Source organism: Oncorhynchus mykiss, chromosome 23 (assembly GCF_057628025.1).
Source record: "Oncorhynchus mykiss isolate SJ-2025 chromosome 23, ASM5762802v1, whole genome shotgun sequence".
Classification (NCBI taxonomy): domain Eukaryota; kingdom Metazoa; phylum Chordata; class Actinopteri; order Salmoniformes; family Salmonidae; genus Oncorhynchus; species Oncorhynchus mykiss.
This window is the reverse complement of record NC_143044.1, coordinates 50,039,677-50,056,636: the sequence shown is the minus strand read 5'-3', so window position 1 is coordinate 50,056,636 and position 16,960 is coordinate 50,039,677.

The following is a 16,960-nucleotide window of genomic DNA, read 5'->3' as shown; positions in this document are numbered from 1 at the left end:
TTTCAAGAACTTTGAAATTTCTCCAAGTGCAGTCGCAAAAACCATCAAGCGCTATGATCAAACTGTCTCTCATGAGGACTGCAACAGGAATGGAAGACCCAGAGTTACCTCTGCTGCAGAGAATACGTTCATTGGAGTTACCAGCTTCCAAATACATGCTTCACGGAAATCAAGTAACAGAGACATCTCAACATCAACTGTTCAGAGGGGACTATGTGAATCAGGCCTTCATGGTTGAATTGCTGCAAAGAAACCACTACTTAAGGACACCAATAATAAGAAGATACTTTCTTGGGCCAAGAAACATAAGCAATGGACATTAGACCGGTGGAAATTTGTCCTTTGGTCTGCAATCCAAATTAAAGATTTTTGTGAGACGCGGTGTGGGTGAACGGATGATCTCCGCATGTGTATTTCCCACCATAAAGCATGGAGGAGGAGGTGTTATGGTGTGGGGTTGCTTTGCTGATGACACTGTCTGTGATTTATTTAGAGTTCTGTGTGTGATTTCCTGCAAGACAGGAATGACAGTGTTCTGCCATGGCCAGCGAAGAGCCCGGATCTCAATCCCATTGAGCACGTCTCGGACCTGTTGGATCGGAGGGTGAGGGCTAGGGCCATTCCCCCCAGAAATGTCTGGGAAGTTGCTGGTGCCTTGGTGGAAGAGTGGGGTAACATCTCACTGCAAGAACTGGCAAAACTGTGCAGTCCATGAGGAGAGGATGCACTACAGTACTTAATGCAGCTGGTGGCCACACCAGATACTGACTGTTAAACGAGACCTTGGTGTCAGTATGACTCCCTGATAAAATAAGGGTAAAATAAAATAAAAATAATGGTCTGGTCAAAGGTAGTGAAGTATGTAGGGAATTGAGTGCCAACCAAACATGTTTTTCCCAGATGCTCAGTCATTGGTCAGATAGGGATACAGCTCTTACAGCTCTTTTCTCAACCAAACTTGTTTCACACCCCAAAAAGGGAGAGATTGCTGCTTTATCGGAAATTACGTTCTTTCAGGCACTTTCGCTATCAGTTCCCAAGTTTTCTCTCCTTCCCCTTTCTTTCCTTTACGTTTATCTTTTTGTTATCCCACTCCACAACTGAACTGGGTACTCAGCAAAGAGTATGTATCTTGACAGGGAGAAAGCTAGACAAAGCTGCTGCAAAGACCTACAATAAACTGCAGTTATGGTGGTGCTCAGGGAGAATTAAAAGCTTTTGTTGGAACACTCGTGAAGTACCTTCAAACACGGTATGTGGATTTGTGTCACCCAGTAGTGAAGTGTTAATGACACATTAGACATTGGACTCAGAACAATCATTACTCTGAGTGTGAAAATCATCTCACGTATAGCTGCTGGCACATGGTCTAGTTTGATGATGATATAAAATCTGCTTGTTTCTCTGAGCAGCAGAGTATCTCTTCTTTCTATATATATTTCTCTATCTCTCCCCTTCTTCCTCTTTCTCATTGATCTAAAGCCATGTGGATACTTCATCCCTCTCCCCGTCAACAGTGTCTTGTATACACATATGAGAGTGTCAAGGAGAGATGTGTAATGTTTACTGTTAATTTTTATTGTTTATTTCACTTTTGTTTATTATCTATTTCATTTTCTTTGGCAATGTAAACATATGATTCCCATACCAATAAAGCCCCTTAATAAATACATTGAGAGAGAGAGAGATTTCTAACAGTCAAAAGCCTCCTCTATTTAGGGGGATCAGATACCATTTGTGCTGGAGTGATCAGTTCCTGAGGGGTAGTGATGTCACTCTTTCATTAATCATTGGTTCCGTCCCAAATGGTACCTTATCCCAACACAATGCACTTCATTTGACAAGATATTTAACTGGGAAAAGCGTGCCATTTGGAATGAATTCATTGACTCACTAAGACCATCTGGAGGCTGAGTGATTAGTACCTAGTAACCTCAGCAATTCTTCCCATTAGGATCTGTCCAATTTGGCCTAGTGAGCCCTTGTGGGATGTGCTTAACTCCTATGATGAGCTGAGCGCTCGCTTGAGACAGTCACCACACTCACCCCCTACCTTCAAGACAGTCCCCACACTCACCCCCTTCTAAAGACAGTCACCACACTCACCCCCTACCTTCTAGACAGTCCCCACACTCACCCCCTACCTTCAAGACATTCACCACCCCATCCCCTTCTAGACAGTCACCACACTCACCCCCTACCTTCAAGACAGTCACCACCCCGTCCCCTTCTAGACAGTCAGGATGCTAATCCTTTGCACATGAACGCTCACTCATTCGGGAACAATTGCAATCAATATATATATTTACGCTCAGTGTGTCGTCTTGATCGCTGGTGAAAAGTTTGTTTCTTTTGTAGAATTGTCCATCTCTCTCCCTCTCTCTCTCTGTTGTGGTTATAATGGGTTGTTCAGAGTGACATTCCTTCATTCGTTATAGAATGGATGTTTTGGTGGTTGTCGTTTTTCGCTTTCAATGATACCGAATTCCTAGATGCAGACTAGTAATTAATATCAAAGACTTGTTCTTATTCTGTCGGTATTGATAGTCTAAGAGTTTAACCACGTGGTATGGTTAAAAGATTCAGCAATGGTCTACAACCTTCGTCCTCTCCTGATGGTGAAAAACATGGTCTGGTGATAATTTCTGAAAGTTGGGTTTTATTCAGAATTGCAGAAAAGGGCTGTCCCAGGATGCCTGACCCTAACTGTCCTCTGATTAAGTTAACTCCAATTCCCTTTTTGAATTTTCCTTTATTAAACAGTCCAAAATCACATTGTAAAATTGTGTAAACAGTATCATACTCACTCATTCATCTTATACAACAATTAGATGTAAACCTCATATCTGAGGCTATTATATAAACAACGCTGTGGTAATGTGGCCACACCGTCTCCCATGAGCTTCCCCAAGTTGTAACAAACGGACCAGTTCGTAGCTGGATTCTTCACCGATATTTTATACTTTCTCCAGTACATGAAATTTGTTTGGACCTCGAGTTCTGTGAGGTGGAAGAAATTCCTTTGTTCTCTATGAAACTTCACTCTATCTCTATACTGTGTGGCCATGAGGAGATCCTCAGGAATTTACGACCTCTCTCTGACCACAGCAGCCTAGTTGAAGAAGAAAAGGGGGAGGCAGGGAGAGGGGGATGGGGCTTGCTGTACCCAAAGAGGGCAACGTCATGACATACCCCCCCCTGGTGGTTTGAATCTTGTTTGTTGTGCAAGTTACAAAACAACATAAAATCATGAACAAGTGATGTCCTGTTTGTAGATCATCGTTACAGTCCCCTCTGGTGGTTGAACTTGGTAGGCTCCTCTGAAAGCGGAGCAGTCCACCAAAAGGATGGCAGTTGATGTCCGGTTTGTGATTGCCGTTGCTGTCCCCTCTAGTGATGTACCTTGGTAGGTTCCCTGGAAGCTGCAAAGTAAACCAGGGAGGGCCAGGGGATGTCCTGGCTGGTGATCGCCGTTGCGCCCCCCCCCCCCCCAGTGGAGCATGCCGCCACAAGGATGGGCCGTGGGTGTCTGGATTTGGGGTCGCCGCCCTGGACCTGTAGTCTTGTCTGACTGGAAGATCTGGGCAGTAACTTAGGCAGATGTTAACAACCCACGCACACACACTCATGAAATATATATAATTACATTAATTCCCCAATGAGCCGCGTTGTGGCTCTAAGTCATGGTTGTATGGGGACTTTGTTTATGGCTCTATCACTTCCTAAGTGTCAAAGGAACTGAACAAAAATAATCTAATTGGACTGTATTCTATATTTGTCCAATGTTCTGGCAAAATGACTATCATGGCATCGTCTCTAATTCCATATCTAGGGTTTTCCTACTTGGTGTGTTGCTTAGGCACTTTACAGCTATAAATCACTCGTTTTGGGCAGTCTACAGGGATGACCTATGGACTTCTGGGAAGAAAACTGGTTAGTGCTGCAGAGTCAAAGAAGTAAATGTTCAACTTTACTAAGGCTGGTATTTTGCTTGGACCCTTAAGTGATCCTAACATAAATCCTAATTGGATGTTCCGTTGTGCATGTGCGTTTATGCTTACACAAGCGAGCATGTCAATGGAAGAAAACCAAGTATCCCGGCAGAATGAGTCTGACGTAGTCAGGTAATTTACAGGTCAATGCCTGGAGGTCAGTCAGAATTGATATCGAGGAAGTCTGTAGTAGTTTTTACAACAAGTCACTGTGTCTTCCACTATTGTAGTGGTGATAGGTATGAAGTCTATTTCATAGCTATTTTATCCACGGAGGAGCTAACCTCACGACGGAAGTACTCTTTAAGTATTGAACCAGTCGTACGTGGTGTGATCATGGTTAATGATTCTAATAATTTTCCTCCTGAATGAAGGATTCTATTTATTAGTGTGTTAACCATTTGAAGAGTGCACTGGAGATTCCCTCCCACGTGTTGCACTCTGAGTGACTCCTATGTCGCTGTTGTTAAGGGTAATTTGATTGGTTAGGTCTCTAACCTTCTTACTGATTGTAGTTGGACTGACTTTTGCTGGTATTGATACTGGTGCCCAAAGGGACCAGTTATCCTACCAATTTATTCTGAAATATTATACTACCAGAACACAAGATTGGAACATTTTACTAGTTGTATTGTAGCTGAACCTACACATGGCAAGGCATGATTTTTGTTGCCATTTGTTTTGGAGGTGGACAAGTCCACTGGACTTCCTTTACAACCAGTGTAGTACACCTCAGTACTATCTTAGATATGTTCTAAGATAGGCCCTTAGACAGGGATTGTCTGCTCCTCGCTGTTCTCATAGGGGAGTTTACAACTAGATTTGATTTATGCTCTGGCGGCCTCGTACGGTGTGGCCCGTAGTCTCGACCCCACCCCCCCACCCCCACCGGCCTCGATGAGGCTCATCATGGATGTGGCTACTATTCCCCCCCTTTGTGTCTCGGGACCCCCCCACCAGCGGGTGGTGTTGGTGTCCGAGGCGCAAACGAAAAGGTCGGACCTTATGTACGAGTTGTCAGCGGCCGCGTTATGAGAATGGCTGTAACCTTTCAACCAAATCTCCTGGTGTTTGTGCTTCAAAACTCTCAGTGGCTGTAGAGGCATGTCAGTCACCACCGCGTCCCGCGTGTGGCAACCTCTTCAGTACCTTCGAACTGAGACGAGGATATCGGTCTGTGATGTCGCAAAGTGTTTCACCAGTGGGAGTCATCGGGTCAGTTGCTGGACTGACGCCATTAGTATCATTGTAAGGCGTGACAGTCCCCAACAAAGCAGAAGGTGTATCATCGGAAGCAGAGTACACTCTGCGCATCAATGTTTTTCTTGCTGAAATGGCCGCAGTGCTTGCAGAAGTGTCCGAAGGGCAAGAGGAGTTAATCTCAACTACCGTATTGCACGACTGCAAGGAGGAGGGAAGTTGCGTATTCACAGAGACAGCTGGCTCAAAATCATGAAAATAAGGGTCAATCAGGTTGGCTGATGGAATGTGTCGAGATATCGTAATATCTTCTTGGATCGGATTCTGCCCCTAGAGGTTTCTAAACGTCTTTCTCCCAAGGGGTGCTTTCGACAGATACCCCTCGTGAATGACTGCATTGCAGCTAGCGTTAGGGGAAGACAGTGTGGTCAGTGGAGAGGTTCCTGTGGCATGTGACCATACCTGGTTGGTTTTCTAATCCATCAATGGGAGTAACCGATCCATCAAGTCTGGTCCAAGTAGCAGGGTTACAGTTTCGAGGCTGGTAACATACACAGGGTGAACGAGCGATATGTCCTTGAAGTGTAGTTTCAGCATGACTCTCAATGTGAGAGACGAGGTAGTCTGAGTGACCCCTCGAAGTGTAGTGTCGCATCGTTCCACTTTTAACCAACGTTTAGTTGGCTTCAAAGCCCTTTTAAGATCATCGAACAAGGTTTGAAAGATGAGTGATATTGTCGCACCCAAATCAATTAGCGCATGACAAGTTAAGCAGTCCTCTAGGACTGTTTCCAGGTATGGCCGTTTAGATTCGTGGCTAGTGGAAATATTCCCCACAAAGTGGAGTGGTCATTCGCAACGACGTGATGTCCCATTTCTGTTCAAGTGGAAGCAGATTGACTTTTCCGATTTTGAGTGGGCTTGGCTTTAACGAAGCGTTTGACCTTTTTCTTCACCACCTTTGTATCAGAGTCCATAGACAAAGCCCGGGGGCTTGTGTCTTGATCAAGCGGGCCCTGGATAGGGTCTCGAGTGAGAGTGGGAGAAATTAGAACTTTAACGTCCTTGTTTGGGTGTTAATTCCTGCGGACCTGGTGTCTGGTAATTCCCTGTATAGTCCTTGTGTCTTATCTTTTACCCTTTCCTCAAATGTTTCTCAAATGTTTCTCGCTTTAGTTCTTCCCATAGTGGAACTTCTGGAGAACCTTGGTCTACGTTTTGATCGTCCTTCAACCCTTTGTTATCCTTGTGCTCTGACACTTTTTGTGGGTTGGGTGCAGGGACGATTGTAGCGGTAGTCATGTTGATGGCGACGTAATTTACAGTTATTTCGACCGCGGAGGTTATTGGAATCATGGTTTCGTGGTAGAAACTGTTGTTGTGCGTCATCTCTCAACGTTCCAATACCTGATAACGCACCCTCTAACTGTAGTGAGTGCTCCTGGTCAAACTTCAAAACCAAGTGGTCAGGGCTATTAGCGTTGTGAACTTTTGATGCCTCAAAAGCTGTGCTTGCAAGCTCTCTGAGTTGTAAGATAGGCAAGCCAACGTGGGCGGCAGGGCCCAAGTAGGTAATGAAGGTAGATACATGTTCGACAGGAACATTTATTTGGAACATTTATTTAAAAGGTAACAGGTCCTCCATGCCTTTTTCAGTGAGTAGGCCAAAGTAAGCTGAATGAAGCCTGTGATAGTAAGCTTTTGGGTGTTCGTTCCGAGCTTGTTTGACAGTGTTAGCCAGTTAGCCACTAAAACCTCCCCCCATATCTAGGCCTGTTGACCATCAGACCGTCTCCCTGGCTCATGATGCACCTTTGCGTCCTAAGGAAAACCCTTGGCCGCCAATTGCCGTTGGCCAGAGGAAAATATGGGCAGTCCCTTGGAAAGCAGTCAGAAAAAAATAGTAACAATAATTGATAATATTAATATAAATAATAACAGCACCATCTTATACATGCCTGCTCATATTTGAAAGTCCTAGCAAGGCTATAAGCATGTCAGCCCAGGCCGCTCAGTTCATTGGATTCAATTGTTCGTAAAAATAAAATAAAATAAAAATAAAAACAAATAGAAAACAACCTAAATTTATCACAAGACCCTTTTTTTTATGTCCATTGCAGGCAAGACATATTTAATGTAGTCCTCATTATATCCTGTTTCATTACGACAAAAAAAGGAACATAGATTCTAACGGCTGCTAATGACTGCAAGTAAAAAAAATAATCTTAGGCGTCACATTATATCGTGTTGTATCGTGCCATGGCTGTACCAGAGCCGACCGCAGTGCTCTCTTTCACAAGACCAGCAATCTTGGACAAAGAGTTCACTCTGGTCTTTCTGGAGCGCTGCATGATGAGGCTGAAGCACCAGTCAGGGGAAAACTTTGTGTGGCCTGTGATCAGGAAGTGAATGTCTACACTGTGGTGGAGCTTGTGCATTGTCCGTCAGGCACGATATCCGATCACAAACTTTTTCTGGTTTTGTCAACTGCAGTTGTCACAATTCAGGTCCAGACGTGTTTCCCAAGCTCCGTAGTGAAAAATGGTGCATGTAGTTGATGACTGTGCTGCTGCCTTTGCTGGATGACATGCTTTCATCAATCAAGTCATTGACTTGATGGGGTATATCTTCACAGCAGACACCAAACAAGCCACACTAGCGAGGAGTTAAAAACAGATGTGACCTGGCAGCATAGGGACCGAAGGTTAGTGCACCTGCAAACAACGCAAGATCATTAAGAAAAATATTTAAAAATTGTCTCACCCCTGTCAGTGTCTTTACACAGCTCAGTGAAATACATTTGCCTCCTCCTCATGGACTGCACCATATTTGCCAGTTCTTACTGTGAGATGTTACCCCACTCTTCCACCAAGGCACCTGCAAGTTCCTGTACATTTCTGGGGGAGAATGGCCCAAGCCCTCATTCTCCAATCCAACAGATCCCAGACGAGCTCAATGGGATTGAGATCTGGGCTCTTCACTGACAATGGCAGAATACTGACATTCCTGTCTTGCAGAACGAGCAGTATGGCTGGTGGCATTGTCATGCTGGAGGGGCATGTCAGGATGAGCCTGCAGGAAGGATACTAGATGAGGGAGGAGGATGTCTTCCCTGTAACGTACAGCATTGAGATTGCTTGCAATCGCCTGCAAGCTCAGTCCAATGATGCTGTGACACACCGCCCAAGACCGTGACGGACCCTCACCTCCAAATCGATCCCACTCCAGAGTACAGGCCTCGGTGTAACACTCATTCCTTCGACAATAAACGCAGATGCGACCATCACCCCTGGTGAGACAAAAATCGCGACTCGTCAGTGAAGAACATTTTTTGCCATTCCTGCCTGGTCCAGTGACCGTGGGTTTGTGCCCATAGGCGACATTGTTGCCGGTGATGTCTGGTGAGGACCTGCCTTACAACAGGCCTACAAGCCCTCAGTCCAGCCTCTCTCAGCCTACTGTGGACAGTCTGAGCACTGATGGAGGGATTGTGCGTTCCTGGTGTAACTCGGGCAGTTGTTGTTGCCATCCTGTACCTGTCCCGCAGGTGTGATATTCGGATGTACCGATCCTGTGCAGGTGTTGTTATACATGGTCTGCGCCTGCGAGGACGATCAGCTGTCCGTCCTGTCTCCCTGTAGCGCTGTCTTAGGTATCTCACAGTACGGACACTGCAGTCGCCACATCTGCAGTCCACATGACTCCTTGCAGCATGTCTAAGGCACGTTCACGCAGATGAGCAGGGACCCTGGGCATCTTTTTTTGTGTGTTTTCACAGAGGCCTCTTTAGTGTCCTAAGTTTTTCATAACTTCATAACTTACCGTCTGTAAGCTATTAATGACCGTTCCACAGGTGCATGTTCATGAATTGTTTATGGTTCACTGAACAAGCATGGGAAACAGTGTTTAAACCTTTTACAATGAAGATCTGTGAAATTATTTGGATTTTTACAAATTTTCTTTGAAAAACATCGTCCTGAAAAAGGGACTTTTCTTTTTTTCCTGAGTTTATATAAAGGATATGTTATAAAGAAAATACACATATATTACCAACAACAATTTAACAGATGAAACACATTTTATCCAAGGGATCCTTGGAATAATTTTTGGTGGTGTGTGATACAATATAATTGAATCTTATTTATCTACAATTTATGTTCTTAACTCTGGGCAACATGGACCTGGCACGCTCACCGGGACATTGGTTTCCAAAGTACTCCACTAATTATCTATTTTGTCAACACAATAGTTCTTGTATTTGCCCCCCCAAAAAAATTGACAATTTTTTTACATAAATACATAATTGAACCTCCATTACTGCATTGTTTTCTCTCTTCCTCATGGTTACGTGAGGCAGTTGAGAAAACAGTCACCACTGGTGGTAATAGTAATAGTAATAGTCATGCAAATAACTGTAGGCCTCACAGTAATTTACTGTTCATTAATATAAATGCGGGCAGCATCTCCAGCTCCCATGCATAGCCTACAAGCAACTGTTGTGGACCTTTGGAACATCTACATTGAAAAAAGTCTAATACATCGATTTATTGTAGCCTACACCATCACAGTAATATCCATTATTTGATTTTAGTCAGGTCTCAAGAAACATTTAGATATGAAGAAAATCTATCCTGTTTCCAACCTGATCTCAGAGTTTTTTGTATTATCATACATATAAATCGGAGACACTGCATTTAGTATGCTACATTTTGTATGTGCAGTAACCTGGGATATTTATGTGTAGTATGATGTTTACCAATAGATTATAGTATTGACTCAATACAGGGTTTTCATTCTGCTATCCGTAGCCGTTTAAATGTCTGCCATATTACCGTGCTCGGAAAAGCAATAGGTGCATTCTGGTATGTGTTACAAATGAATTTTTTTTATTATTTTATGAATTCTGCCTAGGTGGAAAACGTTAGCTAGCTGGCTAACATTAGCTAGACTATGGGTTAGGGTTAGAGGTCATGGTTAGGGATACGTTTTAGAGTTAGCTAATAGTGTTAAGCTTAGGGGAAGGGTTAGCTAACATTGTTTATTTTAGGGGAAGCTAACATGCTAAGTAGTTGCAAAGTATCTAAAAAGTAGTAAGTAAAGTCTCTAATTAGCTAAAATGCAAAAGTTGTCAGTGATAAGATTTGAACTCACAACCTTTGGGTTGTTAGATATTTGCATTACACACACCATTGCACCCTGAAAAACCACCCTACTTTTGTTTTTTTCCTATCTGTCTTATGTAACCATACCATATGTTACATATCATAATAATTTGAGTGTCCCAGATTTACATTTACTATGTTATGTCTAGTCTGAGACTAGGCTGCTTTTTCAAAAAGAACCGAAGAGCATATTCTGAGTTGTCCCTATGTTAGGCCCTGATCTGGCTATGCCATATGGCTGTGGGCTACACAAGTTCATTTAGCAGGCAACATTTGCTTATACAGTGGGGCAAAAAAGTATTTAGTCAGCCACCAATTGTGCAAGTTCTCCCAAGTTCTCATCCCAAAGATGAGAGGCCTGTAATTTTCATCATAGGTACACTTCAACTATGACAGACAAAATGAGAAAAAAAATCCAGAAAATCACATTGTAGGATTTTTAATGAATTTATTTGCAAATGATGGTGGAAAATAAGTATTTGGTCACCTACAAACAAGCAAGATTTCTGGCTCTCACAGACCTGTAACTTCTTCTTTAAGAGGCTCCTCTGTCCTCCACTCATTACCTGTATTAATGGCACCTGTTTGAACTTGTTATCAGTATAAAAGACACCTGTCCACAACCTCAAACAGTCACACTCCAAACTCCACTATGGCCAAGACCAAGACCCTTTACTCAGTACTTTGTTGAAGCACCTTTGTCAGCGCTTACAGCCTCGATTCTTCTTAGGTATGACGCTACAAGCTTGGCACACCTGTATTTTGGAGTTTCTTCCAGTCTTCTCTACAGATCCTCTCAAGCTCTGTCAGGTTGGATTGGGGGGCGTCGCTGGGCCACTCAAGGACATTCTGAGACTTGTCCCGAATCCACTAACGAGTTGTCTTGGCTGTGTGCTTATGGTCGTTGTCCTGTTGGAAGGTGAACCTTCAATCCAGTCCGAGGTCCTCAGCGCTCTGGAGCAGGTTTTCATCATGAATCTCTCTGTACTTTTCTCTGTTCATCTTTCCCTCGATCCTGACCAGTCTCCCAGTCCCTTCTGCTGACAAAAATACCAACAGCATGATTCTGTCACCACCATGCTTCACCATAGAGATGGTGCCATGTTTCCTCCAGACTGGACACTTGGCATTCAGGCCAAAGAGTTCAATCTTGATACCATCAGACTAGAGAATCTAGTTTCTCATGGTCTGAGAGTCCTTTAGGTGCCTTATGGCAAACTCCAAGTGGGTTGTTATGTGCCTTTTGAGTGGTTTCCATAAAGGCCTGATTGTTGGAGTGTTGCAGAAATGGTTGTCCTTCTGGAAGGTTCTCCCATCACCACAGAGGAACTCTGGAGCTACAGTATGTTAGAGTGACTATCGGGTTCTTGGTCACCTCTCTGACAAAGGCCCTTCTCATCCCAATTACTCAGTTAGTTTGGCCGGGCAGACAGCTCTTGGAAGAGTCTTGGTGGTTCCAAACTTCTTCGATTTAAGAATGATGGAAGCCACTGTTCTTGGGGAGCTTCAATGCTGCAGACAGTTTTTTTGTACCTTTCCCAGATCTGTGCCTCGACACAATCCTGTTTTAGAACTCTACGGACAATTCCTTCAACCTCATGGCTTGGTTTTTGCTCTGACATGCACTGTCATCTGTGGGACTTTATTTATACAGGTGTGTATTTCCAAATCATGTCCAATCAATTGAATTTACCACAGGTGGACTCCAATCAAGTTGTAGAAACATCTCAAGGATGATCAATGGAAACAGGATGCACCCGAGCTCAATTGCGAGTCTCATAGCAAAGGGTCTGAAAACGTATGTAGATAAGGTATTTCTGTTTTACATTTTCTATAGATTTACAAACATTTCTAAAAACCTTTTTTCACTTTGTCATTATGGGGTACTGTGTGTAGATTGAGGATAAAAAAAAAATTGCAATCCATTTTAGAATAAGGCTGTAACGTAACAAAATGTGGGAAAGGGAAGGGGTCTGAATACTTTCCGAATGCACTGATATCTGAGTGAGAGTGACTAACAAAATCAATGGGGGCCCCTGAAGATCAGTGCCCCTGGGCAGCAGGTAGCCTGGTGGTTAGAGTGTTGGACCAGTAACCGAAAGTTTAAGTCGTTCTGCCCCTGAACAAGGCAGTTAACCCACTGTTCCTAGCCCGTCATTGTTAATAAGAATTTGTTCTTAACTGACCTGCCTAGTTAAATAAAGGTTAAATAAAAAAAAAAGAATACCCGTAAGTTTAGATAACTGGCTAGACTAACTTGTCAATCAAAAAATTGTTAGCTGACATGGCAATTTGAGTGACTGTCAGTGACTGACATCACAAGAGAAAAACTGCTGATGCATAACTAAATTTCAAAATTTCACCTTAAGTATTCCTCTATTCTAACTCACAACAGTAAGTTGAGTCAATTAGGGTACCCCTAGTGGCCGGGTGCCCTAAGTGACTGCTAAGACTAGCATGAAGACTGCAAAAGTGTCTTTCTCATTCCAAGTGTCTGGCCTTTAAAATGCACCTTCCCAGGACCTGAGACTTGGTTTGTCCGACCATGCACTGTGGAAGTCATAGTAAACCTCCTTGTATGCTATGTTATCTCAGTCGAGTTGTGTTCTGATAATGAGGGGGTCGAAATAGGTATTTTAGAATTTAGTTTGCTAGCCGGGAGATGCACCTGGCTCATGGCTAACTGGTGCTAGCTTCGTGGCAGTGGCGTTAACCACTATAGCCAAACGGTAGCAGCGGTGATCCGGTGCCAAGGTCCAGAGTTTACAGCAAGGATCCGGTGGAGTATTGGGCTCTAGCCGTGTATGAGTGGGGTTCGGGAGAACAGCTGAGTAGGCCGGGAGGTGGGCCTCAGGGATAGCTTCGGTACTGGGTGCCACGGTGGGTGCAAACTAGCTGTGAAGATCAGAAGTAGTGGTCCAGGGATTACGGCAGGAATCCGACGTTGTTGTGGAGAGACAGTCCGATACTGGTAGACTGGCGAGTCTTATCCAGGCTAAAAACAGGGCTGGCATCTGTGCAGAATTTAAAAGCCGCTAGCAGTGGCTAACAATGACTAAATAGCTTGTAGCTAATTAGCTGGTAAGCTTCTGGTGGTTCTTGAATGTGTTCTAAAATTTAAAATAATAGCAATCACATTGGGTGAGGCAGGTTACCGGAAGGTATAATCGAATTAAAAATCGAAAAGAGATTGAAAATAAAATTGAAATACAGCATATACAAAAAATACGAAAAATACAAAAGTACACGAGAGAACGAACAAAAACACGTCTTCACTGCTACGCCATCTTGGAATGTGATGAATATGATGAATATCACTAAAAGGGTCCCCGTAGAACCCCTGAAATAGGGGTTAGGGTGCTCTTTCAGATATTGCCACACCCTGAGGGTTAACCAATATGTATTATCTGTGTTCATACATATCATTATTTTGTAGTAAGGCATGACGCAAAGCATACAAATGGAGCATGAGTCATTAAACCCCATGTGATTGTTCATGGATTACAGGTCAGCATATTTCTCTATGAATAACTTTGATAAGGTTCACTGGCTGGGAAAATTGCTATGGGCCTAAAAATAGATCACAGGAAATGTGATGTTTGCTTTTCACATTTCATATTCACATTTTTCCAAACTAGAGAAATTGTCAGAACATTTAACTTAAAAAAAAAAAAGACAAACAAACTATTAATTAACACAAATGTATGATAGCTCATGCAGAATACATAAATAGAGCTTATGATTCTATGGATGCAATGATTTCCGAACTGTAACTAAATTACCTCTCTGTGTTCAGCTGCAACCCACCCATTACTGTATTTGGTGCCTAGCTGCATGCCAGCCTTCCATTCCATCATCTGTGTGTGTAACTGTGAATGTTTGCTAGCGTGAGTGTATTTTAATTTCAACCCACCCACTACATTCTCTCCCTGCCTGCCTGCCTGCCTGCCTGCCTGCCTGCCTGCCTGCCTGCCTGCCTGCCTGCCTGCCTGCCTGCCTGCCTGCCTGCCTGCCTTCCTGCCTTCCTGTCTGTCTGTCTGCCTGTCTGCCTGCCAGTCAGCCAGCCAGCCAGCCAGCCAGCCATACCATGGAGACCTGGTATTACATTAAGAACTCCATGAACAGATGGTTTCAAAACCGATCAGGGTTAAAAAAAAAAATGCCATTGTTAAACTACGGTGCAATTCCATTTTTCATCTCTAAATTAACTTAATGCATCCAGGTAAATTAATGTATTTTGTCAGGAAACACATTTTTTGGTGTGTAAAGTTTGGAACTAGAACAATAGGCCCACACACATGTATGAATATGATTAGCTGGCAGCAATGTGTAATGTCAGATTTCCATAGTTAGATCAATCGATATTTAGATCAGTTTTGCCAGAATGCAGGCAGCCACTATTCTATTTTTCATCTAGGTTATATCTACAGTGCCTTCAGAAAGTAATTCACGTATAGAAAAAAAATCTCACCCATCTCCACACAATACCTCATAATGACAAAGTGAAAACGTGTTTAGAAATGTTTGCAAATTTATTGAAAACGAAAAACAGAAATATCTAATTTACATAAATATTACAACCCCGAGTCAGTATTTTGTAGAAGAACCTTTGGCAACAATTACAGCTGTCTATCTTTCTGGGTAAATCTCTAAGAGCTTTGCACACCTGTTTGCACAATACTATTTTCAAAATGCTTCATGCACTGTCAAGTTGGTTGTTGATCATTGCCTGAACTTATTTAGGCTTGCCATAACAAAGGGGTTGAAAACTAATTGACTCAAGATAGCTTTTCATTTGTAATCATTTCTAAACATTTCTAAAAACATACATCCACTTTGACATTATGGGGTGTTGTGTGTGACACATAATCTCGATGTAATGCAATTTAAATTCAGCCTGTAACAAAACAAAATGTGGAAAAATTCAAGGGGTGTGAACACTTTCTGAAGGGACTGTATAGTATGCATTTCTAGTGAGACAACACAATGGAAATGAATGAATATAACAATCCATAACTCAACAACAAAAACAATAGTCATGTAAGAGAACAAAGAATTTTGAGCCAAACAACAAAACAACAGTGTTATAGGAAGCCATGATGGCGAGATAAATAAATGTTGACATCCCGTAGCTTTGTTATAATGACCTTTATTTAGCACATTGGAGATTGTGTTGATGGTTATTGTGTTGATGTTTTCTCTGACTACAGACAAAAGGTGTTGGAGATGAACAATCCTCCGATGTTGGCATGACACACACACACACACACACACACACACACACACACACACACACACACACACACACACACACACACACACACACACACACACCTTGTCTGAGGGAGGAACATTCCCTCACTCACAATATCCCAGAATCACAGCTATCTTTAATCTTTCTTTCTATTTCTCTGTCTCTTCCCCCATGTCTTTTCCCCCTGTATATCCCCACCTGTATATCCCCACCTGTCTCTTCCCCCCTGTCTCTTCTCCCTGTATATCCCCACCTGTCTCTTCCCCTGTCTATCCCCCCTGTCTCTTCCCCCTGTCTATACCCCCTGTCTCTTCCCCCTGTCTATTCCCAACTGTCTCTTCCCCCTGTCTATCCCCCCTGTATATCCCCACCAGTCTCTCCCCCCTGTCTATCCACACCTGTCTCTTCCACCCTGTCTTTTCCCCCTGTCTCTTCCCCCTGTCTATCCCCACCTGTCTCTTCCCCTGTCTATCCCCACCTGTCTCTTCCCCTGTCTATCCGCACCTGTCTCTTCCCCCTGTCTATCCCCACCTGTCTCTTCCACCCTGTCTCTTCCCCCTGTCTATCCCCACCTGTCTCTTCCACCCTGTCTTTTCCCCCTGTCTCTTCCCCCTGTCTATCCCCACCTGTCTCTTCCCCTGTCTATCCCCACCTGTCTCTTCCCCTGTCTATCCGCACCTGTCTCTTCCCCCTGTCTATCCCCACCTGTCTCTTCCACCCTGTCTCTTCCCCCTGTCTATCCCCACCTGTCTCTTCCCCCTGTCTATCCCCCCCGGCTCTTCCCCCTGTCTATCCCCACCTGTCTATCCCCACCTGTCTTTTCCCCCTGTCTATCCCCACCTGTCTCTTCCCCTGTCTCTTCCCCCTGTCTATCCCCACCTGTCTTTTCCCCTGTCTACCCCCCGCCTCTTCCCCTGTCTATCCCCACCTGTCTCTTCCCCCTGTCTATCCCCACCTGTCTCTTCCCCCTGTCTATCCCCACCTGTCTCTTCCCCACCTGTCTCTTCCCCCTGTCTATCCCTCCTGTCTCTTCCCCCTGTCTATCCCCACCTGTCTTTTCCCACAGTCTATCCCCTCCTGTCTTTTCCCCCTGTCTATCCCCCCCGTCTCTTCCCCCTGTCTATCCCCACCTGTCTCTTGCCCCTGTATATCCCCACCTGTCTCTTCCCCCTGTATATCCCCACCTGTCTCTTCCCCCTGTCTATCCCCCCTGTCTCTTCCCCCTGTCTATCCCCACCTGTCTTTTCCACCCTGGCTCTTCCCCCTGTCTATCCCCCCCTGCTCTTCCCCCTGTCTATCCCCACCTGTCTCTTCCCCCTGTCTATCCCTAACTGTCTCTTCCCACCTGTCTC